Below are 22593 nucleotides of genomic sequence, written 5' to 3'. Positions count from 1 at the left end.
CAATTTATTTGAGCATAAACTTTCGTGAGTTACAGCTCACTTCATCGGATGCATACTGTGGAAAGTACAGAAGATCTTTTTATACACACAAAGCATGAAAAAATGGGTGTTTACCACTACAAAAGGTTTTCTCTCCCCCCACCCCACCCTCCTGTTGGTAATAGCTTATCTAAAGTAATCACTCTCCGTACAATGTGTATGATAATCAAGGTGGGCCATTTCCAGCACAAATCCAGGGGTTTAACAAGAACGTCTGAGGAACAGGGGTAGGGGTGGGTGTGGGTGTGGGTGTGGGGGGGTTAGGAAAAAAAGGGGAAATAGGTTACCTTGCATAATGACTTAGCCACTCCCAGTCTCTATTCAAGCCTAAGTTAATTGTATCCAATTTGCAAATGAATTCCAATTCAACAGTCTCTCGCTGGAGTCTGGTTTTGAAGTTTTTTTGTTGTAATATCGCAACTTTCATGTCTGTAATCGCGTGACCAGAGAGATAAAAGTGTTCTCCGACTGGTTTATGAACGTTATAATTCTTGACATCTGATTTGTGTCCATTTATTCTTTTACGTAGAGACTGTCCAGTGGCAGAGGGGCATTGCTGGCACATGATGGCATATATCACATTGGTGGATGTGCAGGTGAACGAGCCTGTGATAGCGTGGCTGATGTTATTAGGCCCTGTGATGGTGTCCCCTGAATAGATATGTGGGCACAGTTGGCAACGGGCTTTGTTGCAAGGATAGGTTTCCTGGGTTAGTGGTTCTGTTGTGTGGTATGTGGTTGCTGGTGAGTATTCGCTTCAGGTTGGGGGCCTGTCTGTAGGCAAGGACTGGCCTGTCTCCCAAGATTTGTGAGAGTGTTGGGTCATCCTTCAGGATAGGTTGTAGATCCTTAATAATGCTGGAAATGGCCCAACTTGATTATCATACACATTGTACGGAGAGTGATCACTTTAGATAAGCTATTACCAACAGGAGAGTGGGTTTGGGGGGGGGGGAGGGGGGTAGAAGGCCCATCTTGATTATCATACACATTGTAAGGAGAGTGATCACTTTAGATAAGCTATTATCAGCAGGAGAGTGGGGTGGGGGGAGAAAAAACCTTTTGTAGTGGTAAACACCCATTTTTTCATGCTTTGTGTGTATAAAAAGATCTTCTATACTTTCCACAGTATGCATCCGATGAAGTGAGCTGTAGCTCACGAAAGCTTATGCTCAAATAAATTGGTTAGTCTCTAAGGTGCCACAAGTACTCCTTTTCTTTTTGCGAATACAGACTAACACGGCTGTTACTCTGAAACCTGTCAATGGTGTATGTACTGCTGTTAGTACTGGAGTAATTTCCTTTCTTTAAAGAAGACTAATAGGGATTCTAATTTTCATATTGCACGCATTGCTAACAGGTCTCAGCTACGAAGCTTGTACATAAAGATTTGGATTTTGTTTGCAGATTTCACGTTAGTAGAATACTGTGTACAAATACTTCACTGCATAAGTATATTCCAGATATTTTGTTTTCAGACTAACAGATTGAACATTTGATGTTGCCAGACAGCGGGTGGACTGAATTTGTAAATTTTTTGAACTTTAAGGTGACAGTCCAGGTTTAAATATGCTACTGCTTGTATATTTTTGAAAGTATTCACCTGTAGGGCAAAATTCTCCTATCGTTAGTTAAGCAAAAGTCCCATGGGCTTTCTGCTCAAGTGAGGAGCACAGACTTTGGCCCTGGTTTAAATTGCTGCTTTATCATTAATGAAAAGAACGGTTGGGTTTAACTATACTCTATAATGTGAGGGTGACGATGTTAAACCAATAAAATAAAAACGAGCAGGATCTTATTAAAGGGGTAAAGGCAAACTGCCACATTTATTGTGAATACAGAAAGAATCACAGTAAGCAGTTAGTTATAGCTATAACATTCTATTCAATTTCATATTTATTCACACATTCATTCACACACACACACACACACACACACACACACACACACACACACACACACACACACACACACACACACACACACACGTTCTGCAAGGTTGTTATCATAGTTACCAGCCTTAGAGTTGCTCATGCCAAGTCACTGGCCAGGTGGCCTGGACATGAGGAGGGAGCAGGGCCTCGTCAGATGCACATCTGATGCTCCTGGAAGTTGGTTTGCAGAATCAGACCCCAAAGTTCTCACTTTCTAGAATCCATTTTTATAGGAATTTCTTCCTATGCCAGTCTATGGGAATTGCTTCATCATGCTGTTGCTGAATCAATCAGCAGATGGCACATTCCTGATGGCTCCGTGCTGCCAGATGTTATCTTGTTCTTTGGTTCTCCTATTCTTGAGGCTGTTGGGTGGATTCCAGTCTGCCCTCCGGGGGTCCTCTGGTTATATCCACTTGACGCCTTCTTCGGCTGATGGACACTGGATTCTTAGGCTGGCACCTCCCTGATCATTCAGTTATTATCCACACCAAGCATCCATCCACATACATCCTCTATCTCTATTTTAATCACAATTGTTAACAAAGCGAGATGAATACAACAAAAGGGCGGGGAGTCTCTGGTTGCTGTTTCTGTTGTTACAGAGTATTGCTCTGAGTCTCTCTCTGTGTGAGTAGTTGTTGTTACAAAGAATTGGTTTGAGAACAGACTCTGTCTTAGAATGTACTAACACAATTAGCAGTTTTCAAGTTTCACACATAGAGGGAGAGAAACAGTACCAAAAACCAAGAGACCTCTTAATTAGTAATACCCTGGAATTTAAACTATGGGGAATCAAACTCATTTGTGATTTTAATACAGAACTACTTTTATATGATCCAACAACGATGGTGTTTTGATGGGAAAAAACACCAGAAGAACTAGTTTTTCTTAGTGGCTGTACTAGAGAGATGGTAGTCGGAGCTTGAAGTGTTTTTTCTAAGTTTCAGAAAAGAATATTTTCAATGAATTTTATATATTAAATTTTCTCCATTCCCCTCCCCCCCACTTTGTAAAAGCATAAACAGGAAGGGGCAGAATGTCAGCTTGTAAATGGAGCTATGCTTATTTATTCCTGTGGATCAGCTACCTCTCTCTTTCCCTCCCCCTCTATCTTCTGTATATGCCCATTTGTAATGTTCCACCCTATCCCACATAACTGTTTGCTGTAAACTGATATAATCACTGCTAACATTAAAAACAAAGCATCTGATAGGGACAAGTGTCAGTAAAATCCCATGGCTGCTGAACATAATGAAAGAAAGATTGTTTCTGAGCTCTGGGTGAAAAAGAGGATTTCAAAAGGTCTTATTGTTAAATGTGAAAAGCCTTCCTTGCTCTTGAAATAAGATTTTCTAGCATAAGGTTCATGCCCTCCATTTTATAAGTATCCTTGCATAAACTGCGTATATTCATAATTTAAGACACATTTAAGCAGCAGCTTAAATCTTTGCTTGTTTAAATAATTCAGCACCGTCTCATCTTGTCCAAAAATAGCAGTGGAGTTTCACCGGCATTATTCAAGGGTGGAAGATGCAGATTACAGAAAATGAGTTTGGATAGCTGAAAAATAGATGTAACTTCTAATGCACATATTCCTTTTCTGTCCTTCCACATGCGTTACACTCATGGCTAAAAGAGGGTTAAATAAGGGGAGTTACTCACTCTCTTATCTGTGCTGTAGTGTGCATATCACAAGTCAGTTTACAAAAAAACTACACCCAACTTTCCCATTTTGCTGGACCTGCACTAAATATTTGGGAGTATTATGCTCTACACCTGCTATACTCTCTCGTTTCCCCTCAGACATTTCTCTTTTGCTTAGCACAGTAGAAGAGGAGGTTAGTCAATGAAAGGAATCCCTCAGAAATTGAGCAGGAAATCATATTGATTATTTTACACAATTATTATATAATTATTATTTTACAAAAAATATCTGTTTTTTTCCCCTAGCACTTTTTCCCATCCCCTTCCACATCTATCAGATTATTGTCTAACTTTGTGCAGGGTAGACCCAGGGCTAAGTGAAAATTAGTACAGTGGAGCAAATGCAAAGAGGGACTGGCTATTTCCAGAGCTCAAGCTTAACTAGGAAGGGGGACATCTAAGTAGGGTGACGATATGTTTCCCAAGGGAAAATGGGACACCACACGGGGCCAGCCCAAGGCCCTCACCTGGTCCCCAAGTCCTCCATGCCTCCTGCCCGTGGGGCTGGCCCAAGGCCTCCTTGCTCCCCCAGGCCTCCCATGCACAGGGCTGGCCCAAGCTCCCTGACGTCTACCTGCACAGGGCTGGCCCGACCCCCTCTCTCTCCCTTTGCCCACAGGGCTGGCTCAGGCTGAGGTGCTCTCCTGAGCCCTCGTCTAGTGCAGAGCTGGCATTGCTGCTCGCGCCGCCCCCCCCACATTGCTCTGCACCCCGGTTGGGGTCGAACCCCATTTTTTTTTCTTTTTTGGAAAATGTGCATTTGTCCAGTTTGCTCTTTTTCAGCTGATCAGTTGGCAAGAACAAATGGGACAAATGCCCAGTGTGATGGGTCCCCCCTGGAGTGCCATGTGGAACTGGGGTACCACTGAGCCCCCCTGACCCACCAGCCTGGGCTCCTTTTACACTGTACTGCTGTGACCAGCCTGCACTACCACTTTACAGCCAGCTGCATTTACATACAGATGCTGTGATCAGCTCAGTATGGGGAGGCACAGCTAGGGCACCTCCCAGTTCCTAAGGCATGCACCTCCTCTCTGGAATGTAAATCCAAAATTATACCATCTTGTGCTGCAAGTTTAAGTTATATTAACTATAATAAACTATAATTAAGTGATTATAAGAGATAGCAAACGCATCAAAGCAGATTACCTAGTAAATAAACAAAACACGCAAACTAAGCTTAATATACTACATAGATCGGTTATGAATATCAAATTCTCACTCTAAATCAGAGGTGGGCAAACTATGGCCCACGGGCCACATCCGGCCCATGGGACCCTCCTGCCTGGCCCTTGAGCTTTTCTTAGCTGCTTGGTGGATCTTATATTCCTGAGGGCATTCTGTGCCAAAGAATTTAAAATTCTGTGCTCAATATTTTAAAATTCTGCATAATTCTACAGCTTTATTTGTCAGTAGATAAATGCAGAGGCTCCAGCATGGCAGTGGGAAGCACAGGCCACTGGCTGCATGAAGGCGGGAGATCACCCTGCGGGCCCCCCCTCCTCCCGCCGCATCTGACCCTGACACAGTACAAGGGCTGGGCCTGCCCCAGAAACACCCTGGGGCCCTGCCCCTCTGCACCAGGAGACCCAGATGTCAGGCAGGCAGGTTCAACCAGGCAGGATCCAAGTGTGAGGTGAGAGTATTCTGTGTGGGACAATCTGGGTGCAGGCAGCTCAGTGGGGGGTCTAAGTTTGGGGGGATCTGGATGTGCAGAGGCTCATTGGGGGGGTTCCAGGTGCAGGGGCAATGGGACTCTACAAGGGCTTCCAGGAGAAGGTGGTTGGGGCTCAGCGGAGGGTCTGGCATGGGGGTCTCAGAAGCGGGGGGTCTGGGTGCTGGAGGAGTGGGGCTTGGTGGGGTGGGGGTCTTGGTGCAGCTAGTTGGGGGTCAGTGGCATGGGGGTCTGGATGTGGGGCTCGGTGGTCCAGGGCGGTGGGACTCGTCAGGGTGGGGGTTTGAGTGATGGGAGCTCAGTGGGGGTGGTCTTGGTGCAGGGTTGGGGGTCTGGGGGCAGGGGCTCTGGGTGCAGGGGGTTGAGATTCGGTGGGGTTTGGGTATGGAGGGCTAAGGGGGTTCTGGGCGTATGGGGCAAGGCTTGGCAGGGGTGTCTGGGTATGGGAGGTTTGAATGCACGGGGGTTGGGTGGATGGGGGAGCAGCTCCCCATACAGTGACCCCTCCCCCCACAGCTGAGGAGCTATGGGGACAGGAAGCAGGGGAGGATGCTGAGCTTCCTGCTGCTGTGGGAGGTTTCCGGGGGTGGGTCTGATGCAGCCCCAGCCACTCCTTGTACGGGAAGAGGAAGTCCAATTCTCTCCTCCTCCAGCCTAGCCGGGACTAGCAGCTGATCTCAGCTCAGGGTAGGAGCCACAGGCTGGGTGTCCCCAGCCCTGCGGTGATTTACCTCTCCGCTGGCTGCTTCAGGGTGCCTGAAATGATGTACCTGCGTAGCTAGGGAATGGTGCATGACAGTTCTTGCATCTTCCCTTTGCTTCCCTGTCAGAAAGTCATTTTTCTGCAGGGAAGCAAAGAAATCTGCAGGGGATATGAATTCTGTGCACGCACAGTGGCGCATAATTCCCTCAGGAGTAATCTTACCCACCCGGGAAATGGCTTCCTCCTCCCCTTTCTCCGGTGGGTCATTAGCATTTTCACTGACACTCAAGTCTTTAAGACAGGATGAGAATCCTACTAAAAAGACAGAGTTCGTTTTCACAAGTACATCAGGAACAGCATTTTGCAAAAGTGGGACCTTATTGGGATACCATCTGCCACCCCTCTCTCTGTCCCCAAGAAGTCAGTTGTATGACTGCTCCCCTCAGGGGTCAGTTACACAGTTCCCTCTTAAAACCTAAGCCACAGGTGGGGTGCCTGGGAGCACAGATGCTGGAACAACTGTTCTGCCCTGGGCAAACCCTCCCATGTAATCAGTGAGGAGATATTCCCGTACTTCCCCAAATTCCTTCTCAACTCCCCCCTCTGCGCCTCCCTCTAAGACACATACTTCTGTGCTCTCTAGAGTGGGATCTATCGTTTGTTCAGCTGTGAAGGGCTCACAGCTAACAGCCAGAACAGTCCTTTCACTGGCAGCCACTATGGAACCCTCAAGCACCTCAGTGGTCTCGAGGATTCCATCACCCTCTGGGGTTCCCTCTAGGACACATCTTCCTCTGCCCCCTAGAGTGAGGTCTATCCCTTGCTCAGCTGCAACCTGCTGGCAGCCCGCAACCTGAACAGTTTTCTCACTGACTGGCAATACGCTCCCCTCTTCCCGGGAGGAAATGCTGCCTTTAGCCACCGGGCAGCAGGAACTGGTCTCAACTACACCCACCGCTGGTAGCAGACTGTTTCCCGTTGCTGCAGAGGAATTAAAGAGGCACTCTCCCATTCCCCTCCGCAGTTCCTGAGACTTCACCCTTTCCTTCTGGGGTTTCAGCATGGTATTCCTCCTTCTTGCTGGCAGACCCTTTTACAGCCCAAGCTACATTGAAAAAGTCATTCCCCAGTAATAATTGTGATGGGTTACTGGGTACAGCTGCCACAATCAATTCAGCTTCCAAATCCTCAGTTTCCATGTGCACTTTAGCCAAAGGCACAAGGATTTTGTGACCTCCTACTAACAAAAGCTCTGCCATCTGCCCTGGCAGTAAGTTTTTTCCTAAACAAGGTTTCTCCTGACTACAGAAATTTCTGCACTGTATCCCTCCACCCAAGGAGTTCCTTGCCATTAATTTTGACAGCCTTTATGTGCTTCCTGCCTGGCTATGCAGAGGCTACTTTTACAAACCCTGTATGATGAATGGCAATTGCCTGAGGTGCCTCTGTGCTCTGGGTAGCAGCATTTCCATGGGCTGCTTGCTGCCTCTCCACCGCTCCCCCCCAGCCCCAGCACAGGGCATTCTCCTGCCGACACAGCTTCTGCTGCTCGCGCAGGTGGGTTTATTATGCCCATGGGAGAGCTCTCTCCCACTGGCATATAGAGCCTCTTTACCAGATATGTTGAGAACTGTATGTGTAGATATGCCTTAAATGTGGTGGGGGCTTAATTCCTTTAACTGCTACTGGGTCCCAATGGATTGGGATTTATCTGTTCTAGTCCAGGAAGAAATAAACCCCCATACTTACAGTGCTACAGCAGTTCTTAATACAGTAGCCTTTTCCAGGAACTATAGTATTTCCAAGGTCTTAAATAAAAGAGGTAAGGAATTCTTAAAGACATGGGGTCATTTTGTATCCTCCCAAGGAAATATTTGGGAGAAAGTCCCAGGAAATTCTTGGTAGGTGAACTTCCTTTTCCCTCAGAAGCGGGAGGGTTTAGGGGGCTGTGGAGTGGGTTTTATCTCCTTACCCTGCAGACTTTGGGAATAAACAGGAAAGGGAAGCTCCAGTCTAGCCCTCTGCTATTCTCCTGGCTTCTCCTCCTCACTGGCAACACAGCTACTTGGCCCATCAGAAGCTGCTGCTTTGCCGGAAACACATGTGCTGAGCCTAAGTTAAATAACCTATTTCCTTTTACTTATGTAGGACTCCCAAAGTGTTGCCAGGAATATATCCTTGGTCTGTGGAGGCCAGCATGTTGCAGAGAATGGCAGTTTCCTGGCATCAGCCCCTCATAGCCCTGAAAACCTGGGGTGGACTAACTAAGAAGAGCTCCAACAGAGAGGCTCCTTGGTGGGTCCCAGAGGGAGGGACAGTGTCACAGAGATGGTGCTCCCCCATTTTGTGCCTCCCAAGCTAGATCTGTCCACTCTGACTCTTCTACCCTTATGGAAGTGAAGGAGATAACTAGAGTCATATTTTTGTATATCTTCACAGTACCTCCTTTTTAATAGACAAAATACCCCCAATCTTCCTGAGGAAATAATTCCGTTTCAGGCAGTGGACGCAAGGGATTGCAGCTTTTATTTACAGGCCTTTATGACGCATTGTTCCAACTAGGTACCTCTCTGGCTAAATAGGAAAGTGAATTTAAAATTGTTCCTTTGACTAAGAAGAGCCATCCTCTCTTTGGACATGTACCAAATTCCCTGTAATGTCTGTTAGGATCTCTCAGACATCACCTAACATTTTCTTGAGTTGGCCTTATGTTCCTATAAGACAAAAAGTCCTGTGCAACCAAAGTTTGTGACAAGGCTGTGTCAACAAGGATGCTTTGTATAATAATGTATGAGGTTACCATTTCTTTGGAAACTTGTTTTAACTTGGTTAAGTCAAACCTTGGAACAGTGCATAGATTTAAACCTAGCCTTGTTTACTGAGACGTGGAGTTGTATCAGGACGAACGATAGAAATGCCTGAATTTTAGCAAAGCGCTTGTAGCTGTTACTGATTAAATCGCATGATGTAATTTGGAAATGTGTGTGAGGAAAGTAGGGTTCCCAATGTGAGACAGAGATGGATTACGTCTAATCATTGACAAAGTGCAGACTTATGAGATCTGGTATTACTTAATCTCCATCCACATATAAGTCTTCATCACCAAATGTGTATTTAAAGGTTGTGTCACTTGGCTGGCATCATTTAGCTCCAATGCCAATCAATAGTAAAGGGCATGTGATTGTTTTTGAACTTGCCTTTTATGTACATTCAGATGTGCCAGTTTAAAAACTAGAATGTGAAAGGGATGCTGTCAAGATTGGTAGGTCCAAAATTTTCATCGACTTCAAGGCCAAAAGGGATCATTGATCTAATAGTCTGATCTCCTGCATAACACAGACTGTAGAATTCCCCAGTGATTCTTGTGTGTAGCCCATCAACTTGCAGGTGAACTAGAATGTCCTTTAGAAGGACATTGATTTAAAGACTCTAAGAAGTAATCGAGAGTCCACTACTTCCTATGATAATCTGTTCCAATGGTTTATTGCCCTCACTGTTAAACATGCACATCGTATTTAGTTTGAAACTTGTTGACTTCAACTTCCAGTCTTTGGCTCTTGTAACATCTTTGTCTGCTAGATTAAAAAGCATCACATCTTCTCCCCCCGTAGGTAATTATAGACTGTGCATCTCTTAACTTTCTCTTTAGCACCTTTGGCTCTCATTGTAAGATGTGATTTCCAGACCTCAAACCATTCTCATCACCCTTCTCTGAACCTAGTTCTCTCAATATTTCACTTTGGAAACTCTGTGATTCTGTGTCTCTTTAAACCAGTTATGTAAAGCTGTTTTTCTTAACATGAAACACTACACATTTCAGCACTCAATAACAAACCATCAGTGTAAACAGCACCATCTTCCAGTGCCATGCAGAGGACAGCAGCTGGATGGAGAGAAGCAGGCCAAAGCTCAAGAGAGGCAAGATAGAGGTGATACTGATAGGAAGCACATTGAGGAACTCTCCTCTGTTGAGGGCACCTGCCCACTGGTTATAATGTTGCTGCAGGTTACTTTTGGATTTCTCAATGCTATTCAATATGCAAGTATCCATGGCTTTGAAAAATGCCCACTAACCGTGCGACTGGCTAGAAGACTGTTACCCCATCCTATCAGTTATGGCCATGATGATCTTTTTGTCTGTGACTGCTAGGCTTATTTACTGCAATTCAGTATACCTGGGAATAAAACCACACCCCCTCTAATGACTCCCAATAGCACAAAATGCAGTAATCCATCTACTCAGCAACTTGGTTGCTGTGAATACAGCACCGCAGTGCTCTACTCTTTTTGCTGACTCCCCATTGAAAACTGAGTGCCATTCAAGGTACCTTGCCTGATATTCGTTAGATTGAGCACCCCATTGGGTTAGGTCAGCTGAGACATACAGGAATACATGTGAGCACTGGAGATAGTCAGAACTTCAGTGGGAACTGGACCTAGACTAAGGAATTCACTCCTGCAAGAAATAAAAATACCACTGACTTCAGGAACCTAATGCAATCCCAGGTTTTTCAGGTAGCTTTTCCTTGTTGGCCTGTCTGTGAATATCATGTGCACAAGCTTGCATGTGCATGCACACCCACCCATCTGTGTGTGTGTGTGTGTGTGTGTGTGTGTGTGTATCTATCTGTAAATAATATTGAAAAAAGTCCTCTACCTATCCAAATTTTCCCCTACAGCTGGCAAAGCAAGAGTTTATTTTTATATTTGTTTTTCTTAGCTACTTAGGCAGGGCTTTAGTATACCATGGCAAAGAAAGCCATATAAGTACATAGATGGCTATATAGACAGCTGTCTCCACCTGTTTATAGCAGCAATAAATGTGTGGACGCTCTCCTAAAGTTACTAACTCCACAAGGTGTTAACTTCAGAGCTGAGTTGGGACCATTTAAATGCTAACTGTATGGGGATCTAAATTCCTTAATACCATCTCCTTATGCTTTTATTGTCTTTCTCCCTCAGGATAGGCTGTTAGCCTAATTCGAAGCAGAATGGACTTTGTCATACTGTCCCAGTGAAAGGAGATTAGGCGGTTTCTACCCTTTCATTCTTAGATTTTTTCCTTTTAATTTCTCACTCTCCTGTAGAAAATGCAATGGAGAATGGGCTGTTGGCTACTAGGTACTGCACATATCACCTGGTAAAGTGGCTTCTGTGCAGGGGTGAAAGTAACATAGAAGACTTACCAGTACGGGGGCCCGGTGCCTCAGGTGGAAGGGACGGGGCGGGACTGGGCGGGTCAGCCTCCCCAGCCAGCCCATCCACGCTGTCTGGCTCATGCTGTCCAGGGCTCTGGCAGTGATTTAAAAGGGCCTGGGCTCTAGCTGCTGCTGCGGTAGGGGCGTCGGTGGCCGGGAGCCCCGGGTCCTTTTAAATCACCAGCCCTCGGGGCAGCTGCCCCTTTTACCCCCCAGTTGGTGGCCCTGCCGGTAGGGTCGCTGATGTATGTGTGTGTGGGAATAGGGACAACAATGTTAAAGCACTTAACATCTGCTGCGTACAGGCTGGTACCGGCGGCCTCTTCTTACCGGTACATCGTACCAGCCCATACCAGCCTACTTTCACCCCTGCTTCTGTGGATTCATGGCAATGTCTGCATCTTACCCTGGGGAGCTCAGCAGATACTTGAATAATGCACAGTCTGTTTTAGATCATGGGAGAGGAAGGCTGATTATCAAGTGGAATTCTCTGTCTGCTCTAGTTAGGCAGAATCCCCTGGTTTTTGTCTGAGCTCCTTGTGCTTACTTACAAGAACAGTGACTTTATTTTCAGGGGTCCTCACAGCAAATTTTTTGGTGGCCACTCTGACAGTTTTTCCTGAAATACTTAATTAACGTTAGGGAAAAGAAATAAATATGTACATTTACATGTGCAAATCATGGTAATTTATTTATGTGATTGTTTGGTTTTTTGCAGACTCAATAATAAAAATAATGTACAGTTGTCTCTATTCTTTACTGCATCTAAACACAATAGAAACACAAATAAGGTGCTTTGCACATTCTTGTCTTTTTTGTGTTTCCTTTGCTTTTTTGGTAAAAGGTGGATATCTGTACAACAATTCTGATCTAAATTTAAAAATGCTTTTACATAATAAAGTCTAAATAATAATGAAAAAAACATATCTGCAAATATGTCAAAAAATTTCTCTTTCACAGTAAAAAAAATCAGTCCAATCCAGTAATAAAAATGGTAATACTGTAGTAACTACAAACATATTCCTGTTATATTGTACTTTACTAATACAGTGTGACAATGAAATTAAAGTTCTGGGTTTTAACACATCCATTGTGTGGATCAGACTACTTGCAAAGGTTCAGGAGCTCTTTGAATGGAAAGTCTGTAGGATCTTGGGTCTCCTGTGAAACTAGAAGAGAAACTTTCAGCTTAGCATCAGTGAGGCAGTTTTGGTATTTGTTCTTCAGAAAATGCAGTGCACACAGCACAGTAGTAGAAAAGAGGGACAAGAAAAGAAAAGCAACTTTAGCTCGGGGTTTGTAGATGTCCTCAAACGGGTACACATTACTACAGAACTCCTGTACTGTAATACCAGGCTGATTGAAATATGTTTTCATTCTTGCATTATTGCGCATTTACAGAATAAGGTATTTGAGACTGCTTAAATCTGAAGAGTCAAAGGAAGCTAACCTGTTTTGTAAGGCAGTTAGTTTGTTTGCAGCCAAAAAGCCTCAACCAGAATTCCTGAATGGGTTGGTCGCCAAGGGGTACTGACTGAAAAAGTTTCCCTCACTTAAATGATTTTCAAGATCCTCCAAGAGGATACTCAGGTATTCAGTGACAGTGAAACTGACCTTTTGCTGCACATTATTATCCTGACAGCTGAGAAACTGACTAAGCTTCTAAAAAACTGAAAAGTCTCTTTCCTCCTGTAGGGGCTGGATGATGTCAATGATTGTCTTCCTGAATGTATTAATTACTTCAATGCTGTCAGATATCGTTATCTGAGGTTTCTGAAGCTCCAGGTTCAAGGAAGCAATCATGGGTAAAAACTCTTTCAAAAAGAGCAAACAGCCATGTGCTTCTGAATCTTGTAGCTTTTGGGACAGTTCTGGCAAAACTGTGTTCAGAACCTCAACGAGCTCTTCCTGGCGCTCAAATAACCTCTGTTCACTGTCGTTAAAACGAAGCCAGCAGACCGGGTTGTAATTCAGCAGCACCGTATGTGTCTCACAGCCCGTTTCGCACAAAGTTGCTCATCTCCCTTCATTGACATCACTGATGTTGACAGCAGTGATGCACTTTTTCACTACGGATTCAACCTCATCCATGCTTTTCATTGAAGCTTCTTGATGGGCAAAACAGTGAAACAAAAAAAAAAAGCTGCTGAGTGCAGCTTTCTTGGAAGCAGTTCAGCACCCACCTTGTGCACTTACAAAGCTGCTGTCCTGTCCACTGTCAAGCCACACAGATTGTCAAAGCTAACACGGCACTCCTCCATTCTTGCCTGGACCCATTGAAAAATGTGTTTGCCAGTTGGCCTATCACTGTGGCTCACCTGACGTAAAATACCTTCAGAAGAACAATGGTGATCACAGTCCAAAAAGTGAACACATATGATTACCTTGGGATTCCTCAGGACATCAAGGCTCTGATCCAAGCGCAGGATGTAGAAAGGGCTCACTGTGACTTTTTCAGCTGGTTTGTTTTGTAGAAAATTTGCCAGATCTCATGTGCTCCTCTGTAACATGTTGTTGCTCAGTGGTGTATTTTCTGGTTGTACGGCCAGAACAGTTTTCTTCATGAATGCTCCCTTGCTGAATGGTTTTCTTGCTTTCCCCAAAAGTAGTGCAACTTTAAAAGTAGCCACCCGTATCTCATCTGCTTTATTAGAAAAAAAAAAATCTCTGAGCTGACACTGTTGTTTTTCAAGCTTGTTTTTTGCATTGTTTAACAGCTCGTGCCTCTGAAACTCACCGTGGTAAGTGTTGTTCAGCTTCCCTGTGTGAATGCTGTAGTGACATTGCATTGCATACATTTTAATTTGATGCATTTCTTTTGTACAAACAGCGCACACGGCAACTTGCTCAGAAATGGAATCACAAAACTGCATTTCCTACTGGTCCTGAAATGTTCATTTTTCTTCTTTCTGTGTTCTGCTTTTCTTAGCAGCAGTTGGCTCCTTGGGTACCATCTCTGTATCACATTCAGAGTCATTTTCTGGCACTGATTTTTAAAAAAACTTTCCGATATCCACTGGCAATTTTAACTCTTCCACCTTCTGTCACGAACAGTCTCAACCTACCCAAACACCATGCGGTAATCTTCCTGACAGTGACCTTGGCCAATAGCTGTTTACGGAGCTACGGTAGCGTGAGATGTAAACATAGCGATTAGCAAGTGAATATGCTTTGTGACTTGAAAAAAAAACCCCATGCCTTTATAGTTCAGCTCTGTCTGTACTGAACAGTAATATTTTGAAGGGAATCAATGCGCATTATGATTTATTTTGTTTACAAAGCTACATGAATATGTAACAGCGCAGTGATTGTTGCAGCACTTCGGAGGCTGTCAGAAAAATCTGGTGATGCATTTAAGAAACACTGATTTAGGTTACTGAGCTAATGAGCGAGACCAACACAACAGGCCTCAAACCCGTCCTCACAGCTTTCTGGTCAGCTTTCTCTCTGCTGCAGTTTGGGAAAGCTGTGAACTGTTCCAAGTGCTGCGGCTGTTAGCCTACAGTTTTGGGAAGACGGCACTGCTTTGATCTACACTCCTTTATATTCTGAGGTTTAGCATTGCAACAAAAAAGGCTAGGACCGGAGCTTTTCAAAAGGCCTAGATTCTGCAGAAGCTGGTAGGATTGGCTTCCCCACTCACTAGGGAAATGTTCGAGAGTAGGCAACTGGTTTCTTTCAAGTCCCGCTGGATACATCTTTCGGTGCCTGTCAATATATTTTTTTGTATCTGTAAAGTGCCATGCAAACCTATGGGACTATATCAGTGTATTGTTTTCAGACAGCACATGAGTCCGTTCTTGTGGTTTTTTTTATTAACAGTGCTGTCAGACACCTTCAGGATCCATTTGAAGGCTCTGCTCCACATACATGATAAAGGGACACTTTCCACCTCTTGTTTAAAGGTCAGATTTAAAAAAATGATGTTTGTGCTCACAGACAGGTGTGCAAATTTGTACACTTACCACAGTTGCATCCATGACTTGTACACTTGTGTGTGCAAATAGGTACTTAGAAACCTGCATGCTGGATATATGTGTGCAGTTGTGGTAGGTAGTTGCCCTTGCACATGTAGGTGTGCAAACGTGCATTTTTGTCTGCAGATCTCAGACATTAAATATAATTTGGCTCTGTGAGCTCTAGGAAGCCCATTCTCAAAAGAAACAATTGAGTTTGCTGATTCATTTTCTTCATCTAATTCAGTGACTTGTGGTTTGATTCTTTGTAGCTACTAAGTGGCTCATTTTCTCTAATCAGGTTTGCCATCACCTCTCCAATAGTTGCCTCTTGCATGGCAAGCTGTTGCAGAGGCCTTGGATGTCTCCCAAGTTTATAACTCTGTTAGCAAATTTATCAAGTTTTGAATTTAATTCTCTGCTGCACTTTATTCTTTTCTCTTTCATTAGTAAAGTCTGCACAGAAACCAGTGAGGGTTCCAGGCAAGATGGTACCTTGTTTACTCATATTGCCCACTGGCTTTTCAAACATTTGTTTAGTTTCTCTCATCTTTTTATCTAATAGAAACTGGCAGATGGCAGGATGGCACCACTGCTCTCCCACTGAGGCAGCAGGGGGAAAGGAGACATAACCTCTCTCCTTCTCTCCTCCACAGGCAATGAGAACTTGTCTCGGTACAGTGGAAATATGCAAATACAGAATTTGATTGCTCTGCCAAATTGTGCTCTGCCAAAATTATGCTGGCAATGTTTATTTCTTTTGGGAACCTGGAGCTGCCAAATAGCTAGTAACTAAAATATGCCTGTACGCCACTGCGACAACCACAGAACATAAATCTAACTATAGAGCTGATGTTACCTCTGCAGGGGTTTTAAAAACCATCCTCTCCATAACCTCCATAGAGATAACTGTTCTTGTTATTTGGATGCAGTTATCCCTGTGAAAGTGTGCTCTGGATCATGGGTATCAGAAGACATTGTAGGTGCTGGTTCAGTGCTAGTCTGTGGCTGGCATTGTGCTGGTGAATACGAGGTCAGATGGCCTTGTGCACCTGCGTAGGTGCCAACCAGAGTCTTATTCTTTGTGCTCCTTGAGCACCAGGGGGCTGATCCAATGGAAGGACTTCTCATTGACTTCAATTAGCTTTGGAGCAGGCCCAGGGAAAGTGAGTCCATAACTGTAGTTACAAAGTAGCAGCAGTGTTAGTCTGTATTCGCCAAAAGAAAAGGAGTACTTGTGGCACCTTAGAGACTAACAAATTTATTTACTCCTTTTCTTTTTGCATAACTGTAGTGGTGCTGGACTTCCCAGAGTGGGTAGGGGTGAGCACCTTCTTCTGCATCAACCAGTGGTGTCAGGCAAGTGCTGTGTGAGGTATACTCAGTTATAGGGTGGTGCGAGTGCTGCTCTGTCCTGCTCCCTTTTCCCAGGGTACCCAGAGTTATTCTGAAGTCTACCCATAACCCCCTAAAGTATAGCCCATAAGTGCGTAGTGCCTAGAATACCTAGACAATGGGAAACTCTGTTTCTCTTTTATAATTTGACTTTTCTCATTTTTTCTCCTTAGGAACAGAGAGAGGGAGTCTGATCTACAAATTTCATAACTGGGTGGATGCTTTGGTGACATCAGTCTTGCCTGTAATCTTCTGTCACTTAACAGAAGGGGTCTCCAGTCAGGAGGGAACAAGTGAGTCATTATTCCACCATACTCTGCCCCACACAATGGAGCACTGAAGATGGGAGGGAGGGTAAACAGTTTATTGGCTGAGGTACTGAGTTTGAGGTGAGCACTAGTCTATATATATGATCTTTAGTTGGCAGCTTTCCTATTATTAACCCAAGTTAACACTTATGTTGTAAATCCTTCATCAGTAGGGCTGAAATTCCCTCCTCCCAAATTAGTGAAGCAGCTATTATTTCTCAACTATAATATGGTACAGAAGAATAAAATTTTAATATGCAGTACTGTATTTTAATGTTTGCCTTTTGTAACTATTACAATATATTACTATACACTGAATGGAATATGGAGGTAATTCCCAGCAGTCTGATTGGACAGCGTACAAGACAGTAGTTCTCTAGAAATGCATTGCACATATCAGAGTTGCTTTACATCTCTGAGTTTTGGAATATATTATCCAGAAGGAGTAAATATTTAGCCCCTTACTGATCAGGTTTTTGTTCTGAACGTAGAGCTGTCCTGTTTTGTGCTTTCTGTTGTCCAGTGCAGTGGATGAAGGTTTTATGGTTGTTCCTTTCTGTGGTTCTACAGAAGTGATCAGTCTCGTGTTACCCAACTTGGGACCTTATCCTTTTTCAGGAGGAAGCTAGTGTAGTTCCATATAATTTGAATGAAAAGAGATGTTGTTTTGTTCCTGACATGGGTAGTTGATGAGTTAATGCTTGACTATCTTTTATACCCAGAGGTGTGAGTAGAAATCCTTTCTTGCCAGTGTGGTACTCATGGGAGGGCCACAAGGGGGGCACGTGACCTCCCCACATGACCTTCCATGTGATTCCACCCAGTCCGGGGCCCCCACCATCTTTCCGTCCCCTCCGATATCCCCCTTTGTATATACAAACATCAACATGCTTAACTACTCACTTTCCCCCCACATATGTAGTATTAAGTCTGTTTATATGGAATATGGGAGTTGGGTGAGGAGCCATTTCAGCTTATGTATGACTTATTAAAAGACAAATTTTAAGTAGAACTGTATCCTAAATTGCTTTATGGTATGGTACCCAAACATTGCATTTCAATGGGGGATTCAACTTCCTTTATAGGAACAGACTCCTGAAACACTCACCAGTCCACAAAAGTTGTCCATAGTTATGCAAATAGTTCCATTGTCTTCCGTGGGATTGATCAAATGATTACAGGTTTACAGGATTAGGTTCCAAGTTTATAAATTGTTCTGGATGAAATTGACAATGCCTGAGCTGTCAGATCAGAAGGAGCTTCATTCAAATAAAGGTGGGCAGATGTGTGATAAGTCTTAGCTCCGTTGCTAAGATCAGGAACATATTTTCAGCAAAGTCCTTGGCAGATTCCTGAGGCGGCTGGTTTAAGGCCGTCAGTGTCCGGCATTATAATCTTCATTTACAGTTCTCTCACCCACAAAACTGGAAAATGAGGCATTTGTTTTCTTTGTTTTGCTGCTCCAGTTCCATTTAACAAAATGCATGTTAGATTAGTTTGGCTGCAAAGAAGAATTCTATGTTTACACTGGGGACAACACCTGATTCCTGTTAGGCTGCAGAACTGGGCTGACATTAGAATCCAGACATCCTCTGGTTAGTGCAAGTAGAGGCATTCCTCTAATGATTTGGACTTGATGTGATGCTGTATGGATGTCATGGATAATTCAGACCAATAGGGAGAAACAGAATAAAAAACACTGTTTAAACACCTTCCATCCCCCCTACACCTCTTCCCTCTTGAGGACTCCTGACCAACATAACAGCACAATACATATGCTAACAAACTTAAACAAAACCTTTGTTTAAGTTTGTTAGCATATGTATTGTACTGTTAAAACCACTTAAAGAATTAATGCCCTCCCTAGCCGCGTTCTGCTCCTTTAATGAGCAAAGTGCAGCCCCATTCCTCCCCCTTCGGAGTGTGGGGGCTAGCCTCATGTCTTTCTGGTACCTTGTACCTGCTAAAAAATCTCTTGCCAGTTCTGCGTACTGGTGGGTACCTCCTATTTGCACTCCTTTTTATACCTGATCCTGCAACCAAGAAATGTGGGCCTACTCCTGGTGCCTGCAAGAAGTCTTGGGGCTGTGTGGGGGGTGGGGGTTGCTGCAGGGATAAGATTGGCAGGATCAGGGGCCTATTTTGTATTTGTTAGCCTGCAACTTCTTTTTTTCCCCCGTAGAGACTCAGGATGACATAGACATCAAGGGGTTCTGCAGGTCAGAACTGAGGTACATTGCCAGAGGCTGAGCTGTCTGGAGAAACTTATATAATGCCTGCACTGTGCCTGGCTCCTTATGATGTTAGTTTTCCCAGCAGGATACCTGGTTGGTGTTTGATGGGTCTTGCATACTTATGTTGGATTCATTTTGGGGAGTTCTGCTTTAAACCTTGCAATCCATGCCTGGTGTAAATAGTGCAGGATTGTTCGAAATGTTTGGCAACCTTTGCATCTTTTTTTAATTTTAAAGAAGCAATTCTTCATCCCTGATCGTTAACCTTTAATATATCTGAAGAAGCATTAATGAAGAGCAGCCTGAATACCACAAACCACATATTACTATTGGTTGGATCTGGTGCAAGACTTCTGAACTGACAGGCAAAAGTGGCGGTCAAGGTACTGGACTGGGACAGGACTTGGGAGATCTGGTATTCTTTCCTGGCTGTGCCACAGACTTGCTTTGTGACCTTGGCAAGTTGCTTAACGAGACACTGTCAACCTGAACAGTCACTTTTCAGTCTCTGATAATTAAAGTATTCATATAAAAATAACCTAACATTCTCCAGAATTACTTCCCACTAACTTATAGCTTATTGGCAGAATTTTCCCTTGAAATTTCTTTTTCAGTTGGCACAATGCAGTATTATCTCTCTTCTTGGCACCCTCACTCCTGTGGGGAAAAAGGAAGGTGTTTCACATTATGTTATTGTTATTATTTTTTTGCCCAAGTTTCTAGGATGGGGGAGGAGAAAAGGAAGCCAAATCTGTTTTACCAGAGCCAAGCAAATTATTTACAGAGAATAATTTTAATGAAGTTAGCCTCCTCCCTTTTGCCTGTGGAATGTGCGTAAGGCAGGGGCAGTAGTGAGAGATGAGGGAATGGCAACTCAGAGTAGGAGAAAGAGCTGTGTTTGAAGGACACCACTTTAAGAGCGATGCATGGGTGAGTGGGGGCTGACTACATAGACTGCTCAGGACAATATGTCACTGCAGATGAGCTGATTACTGTGAGAACCTTCACTTTGGAATTTCCTGACTCTTAGGGTTTAAATTCCTAAACTTCATGCTGTTGATGCTTGGTTTTTGTCTTGTTTTTGTCTCCCTGCCTTCCTCCTCCAGAGAATAAATAGCTTAGATTCTGGCAGGATGAGCAGTGCATCTATTGCTCAGGTAGCCTGAAAGATGTAGATTGATATTTGGCTTCTGGTAATGAAATGAAAAGTGTTTTACTTATGAACCTCAGCAGTATGCTCCTTACAGCCAAGTATCAATTGAGTGAGTTTATATGAATTTATGCTTTATCAGGGACTTCATTCACAGAAGCCAGGATCTCAAAAGTCAGGGTGAGTCTGAATGGAAGGTCAGTCATTTTAGGACACTTCTAATCTTTCCAACCCTAGCCAGGATCAGAAGTGGAAGTACTGAAATATTGTGACTTGCTGTGATCTGGTCTTTCTGTCAGTGGGAAAAAGCTTGCCCTAGTGAAATGTACAGGCCAGTTGTTAGTTCAGAGTTCTTGTGAGCATCTGGTGCTTTTGAGGGTCACATTTCTCTAATTTACATTGAGTCCAGTTGTTAGCACACTAGCCTGGGACTTGGGACACCTGGGTGCAATTCCTACCTCCACCACAGACTTCCTGTGTGACTGTGCTTAGCCTCTCTGTGCCTCAGCTCTGTACAATGAGGATAATATCACTGACCTTCCTCACAGGGTGTTGTGAGAATAAATACATTAAAGATGGTGAGGCACACTGATAACGATGGTAATGGGGTCCCACATTCATCTAGATAGATGAATAGAGAAAGTATCATGTGCTTGATGCTTAGAAATCTTGAAATTTGTTCAGATAGAAAATAAATGGCGAGCTTCACTATTTCTTTTCCTTCACAGCCTCTTGGATTTTACATTGTATGATGACAGTGAGCAACGATAACTTTTATCAAAGGCCCTGAGTGGTCCTGCAAAGACTCATGTGTGTGATTAGCTGTACACATGGGAGTATCCCATTGTCTTTCGTGGGACTTACCCATATGCATAAAGGTAAGCATGTGCATAATTCTTTGCAGGAAGCCCTAAGATGGTAGTTCTGGCCAAACTCTCTTGTCAGATATGAACTGGGCAGCTTCTGTTAAAGTTAGTGCAAGTCATGGATGTGATTCTGAAAGCAGAAGTTGGCCATAAGGGTAAAAGTGCAACTGCATGCAGAACATCTTTGATTACTCTTGGAGAACCTGCCTCCACAATCCCTTCAGTAAATTAAATTGACTGGATTTCAGTAACCACAGGCTTTTTAATCTAACCTTGTTTGTGCATCTTTCATTGCAATTGTCCTCAGCATCTGGTTGCATAACTAAGATAAGTCCTTCAGTTTGTGCATACAGGCGTACTGGGGCAGTTGTTTGACTGCCTTCAACTTAATAATACCCTACTGACTACAAAGCATTTGAATAGTATGCATCACAATCTTGAAGCTATCTTTAGGAGTTGCTTAGATCATCCACCTTAAGGGCACCCTGTATGGGCTTCATACTCTGGCTGCATCTTCAACCCCTACAGCCTTTTTTCTTGGCCCAATAGCAGTATGTCCCCTTGTTCAAAGAATATCCCTCCATTTGTACGGTCCTTCCAAGCCTTATGGGCCCACCTGCCCCACATGTCTCCCTATGAATCCCACACTCTCAGGCTCCTCTCAGCTCAAGTAGTGGTCCTTTCCCATGCAGAGGCTAAGCATCAAACTTTGAGAATACTGGGCTCTGTGTACTTGGGACCCCCATTCCTACACGTCTGTATTAATGTGATACAACACTATATAAACAGACTGAAGGGAGTTGTACTCCTCTCCTCCTCTATGAATCTGGGACTCTGAGCTGAAGCCTGTCTTGTATCCTTACAGTGGTTGATCATAGGATGGAAGAGGGATGTATGACAAGGGAAAATTACTCACCGGTAATTCCTTTTGTCATCTTTCTCTCATTCTTTCCTCACATCACACATTCTGCTCTCTTCCCATCTGGCTTCCTCTCTCCTATATTTTCTCTATCCTCCTTTCTTCCTATCACTCTGGACGTTTTCTAACTGTCAAGAAGGCAGTGGGCTGGGGCCTTATATACAGTGCTTGACTGTCAGATATTCTGCTTGCTTGCTTTTGGTAGGTGGAGCCATGATACTTGAATGTCTCTGTTCAGAGGATGGGGAGACACAGGGTACAAAGCAAGGAATTAGCAGTAAGTAATGTTGTCTTGCTTGTCACAGCAGATTGAACACTTATCTGTAGTGCACTGTGGAGCATGCTGGTTGTATTTTAATCTCATTTTAAGCCTCTTTTCCACTTGAAGGGGAGCAGGGAACCCTTCAGTTTCTCCTAAGCTTGTTAGGTTTTTGTTAGTCTTATCTGCATACGCTGCCATCCAGCACTGTTACATATGTTGTTCTTCACAACGGTAGAATGCTATAGGG

General features: G+C 43.9%; 1 protein-coding gene across 3 annotated transcripts in view; it reads left to right on the top strand.

The window, feature by feature from the left end:
• The window catches only part of ST6GAL1 (ST6 beta-galactoside alpha-2,6-sialyltransferase 1), a 108054-nt gene that overhangs the window by 2806 nt on the left and 82655 nt on the right, over positions 1–22593 (top strand). For 2 of the 3 annotated variants that reach the window (XM_074963981.1, XM_074963980.1), the window contains exon 2: positions 16781–16900. The exons of the other annotated variant lie outside the window; for it this stretch is intronic. The gene's annotated coding sequence lies outside the window, so the exon portion shown is untranslated. The remainder of the gene's footprint in view (positions 1–16780; positions 16901–22593) is intronic. 3 annotated transcript variants of the gene reach the window in all.

The sequence above is a fragment of the Natator depressus genome, chromosome 9 (assembly GCF_965152275.1).
Source record: "Natator depressus isolate rNatDep1 chromosome 9, rNatDep2.hap1, whole genome shotgun sequence".
NCBI lineage: Eukaryota > Metazoa > Chordata > Testudines > Cheloniidae > Natator > Natator depressus.
This window is presented reverse-complemented; position numbering and strand designations above follow the sequence as displayed.